Genomic DNA, 2,191 nt, shown 5'->3' with positions numbered 1-2,191 from the left:
ACATATATAACAAATATAACAAGAAAAGTATTAAAAGATGTGTCACCTCTGGTCAGATACCCTGATTTGCATTTATGTCTCTCAGCATTTGCATTTTCATGTTAAAGCCTCCAGAATGAGGGGATGAATGCTGCAAAATGGAACAGCAACATTGAACCCAAGTACAGGATTGGTGGGAGACTGATGGTCGCTGTTTGGGTTTTTGAAGAACAAGGAGGGCATGGCTTCAAGTTGGATTCTCAGAGACAATTTCCCCAACCTCTACATTGGAATCTGCACTGCCATCCAGTCACATGACTGAAGTCATCCAGTCACATGACTGAAGTCATCCTGTCATGTCAGTGATGTCACTTGGCAGGACTGTCATTGCCGTCTCATTCCAGAAAAGAATCCAGACTCCACCTGTGACTCCATGATAACTGATGGACCTCTGGTTGGAGGCTGGACGATGATGTTTGGACTGGAAGGAAAACTCCTTGTCCAAATTCCATTGTGTTCAAATTTAAAGTCCCACAATCAGAAGTAGCTGAATCTGACAGGTGGAGGTTTGGAACTACAAGATGGTGATGTTTTCTTGACTTGATGCTCTGACTGTCAGGGTGGATGACAGCTTCTTCTGCTGCTGCATCTGAGTGGCTATGATTGGAGGTTTTACCTCCCAAGGTTGTCTGGTTCCAGGGGAAATTTTAGAATTCCAGTCCCCAACCTGGGCTGTTCTGAAACTCTTCTCCTGAATCACTCCTGAGCTGCAGCAAGAAAAAATACCAGTGCCCAACCAGATCAACTTAATGGCTGCTAACAGCCTCAGACACTTGATTTCCATCAATCTGGAGCCAAGAAGGCCCTCACCTGTGGTTCTCCTCCAGGAGGGTCCAGGTTCTGCCATTGTGGCTCCTGGTGCCACTGCCAGAGAGCCTCAGCTGCACACTGCAACATTTCAACAGGAGATTGACATTCCTTCAAATGTCCTGACATCTGATTCCAATGGTTCTGTTCCATCTTTATATTTGAAAATAAATCACACAATGAAAGCTGCCTCAGCTGCTTTAAGAGAGAGAACAAGCTAAGAGATCTGAAACCAGTAAAATATGCTTTTCTGTGTGCAAACTAGTGAGGGGCATGGAAGGATATTTTACCACCAATACAGAACCCAGACTTTAGTCATGTGATGAGATGGCGACTCTGATTATGAAGTTAATGGACAAAATGTGAATTGAAAGAAAACACATTTCTTCAGTAGACTTTGATCCAACATTGAAGTTAGAGTTTGGTGGCTGCTCCATGTTGGGACGTAGCAGGGTAGCTCCTTTGCATCCTCTGCTGCCAGTTCAACCACTCACTCCCATCAGTGGAGAGCAGCTTCAACTGGGTTTGGAATTTACCACTGTGGATGCATAGGAATGTGGAGAAAATGTCCTTTGTCAGAAGTGGGATTTGAACCCACGCCTCCAGGAGAGACTGCGACCTGAACGCAGCGCCTTAGACCGCTCGGCCATCCTGACAGACACTGAAAGTTGCAGACTTCAATATCAAATGAATTCATTCACTGACAAAGTAGAATTTTTTTCCACAGGAGCTACTGGCTCCTTAGTTGTTACATTTATTGTTAACATTAAACACACAGTCTGAGTTCATGGCAGTAAGAAATGAACCAGAACATTTGAACCACGTAACATCTCTTGATCAGTTTGTTACATGGGACACATTCCAGACAGGAAGGTCCTTCTGAGACTTGAACTGGGATCACTGGACCCAGAGTCCAGAGGGCTCACCATTCCACCATGGAACCAAACACAAAGAGGAGGTTCCTCTGAATACCACTTGACATCACCTGCAATCAACCTGTTGATATTTGGAGGTTCATCTTGCTCTTGTTCCAGACTACATTGGCAAAAGGATCATGAACCACAAGGAAATCATGGAACTCCAGATTGATTCAGGACTTTCTAACTCCATCGTATGACCTGGGAGCAAAGACTGGCCAGGCCTTCCTTAATTTATCAGTTAATTACTGCTTCAACAAACATGCCACTTAATTAAGTTACCAGAATTTCTCTCATTGAAAAACCCACCAGCCTGATTTCTTGACATGACATGAAAAATTCTCCAAGAACCCACAGTTGGGTGGAAAGATACCAGGTTAACCAGGAGGAGTCCTGTTCCTGAACCATGGATGGAACAAAGTCCACTG

At 44.3% G+C, this 2,191-nt stretch overlaps 1 non-coding gene across 1 annotated transcript; it reads right to left on the bottom strand.

Moving 5' to 3' along the window:
• Window positions 1–1,419: 1,419 nt before the first annotated feature.
• Window positions 1,420–1,502, bottom strand: trnal-cag (transfer RNA leucine (anticodon CAG)). Its single transcript has one exon. It is a non-coding gene; the product is annotated as a tRNA-Leu (tRNA).
• Between the last annotated feature and the right edge of the window lie 689 nt (window positions 1,503–2,191).

The sequence above is a fragment of the Aulostomus chinensis genome, chromosome 1 (genome assembly GCF_037954235.1).
Source record: "Aulostomus chinensis isolate RoL2024-O1b breed Wild chromosome 1, RoL_Achi_v1.0, whole genome shotgun sequence".
In the NCBI taxonomy this organism is placed as follows: domain Eukaryota; kingdom Metazoa; phylum Chordata; class Actinopteri; order Syngnathiformes; family Aulostomidae; genus Aulostomus; species Aulostomus chinensis.
The sequence above is the reverse complement of the archived record's forward strand: the minus strand, read 5'-3'. Positions and strand labels throughout refer to the sequence as shown.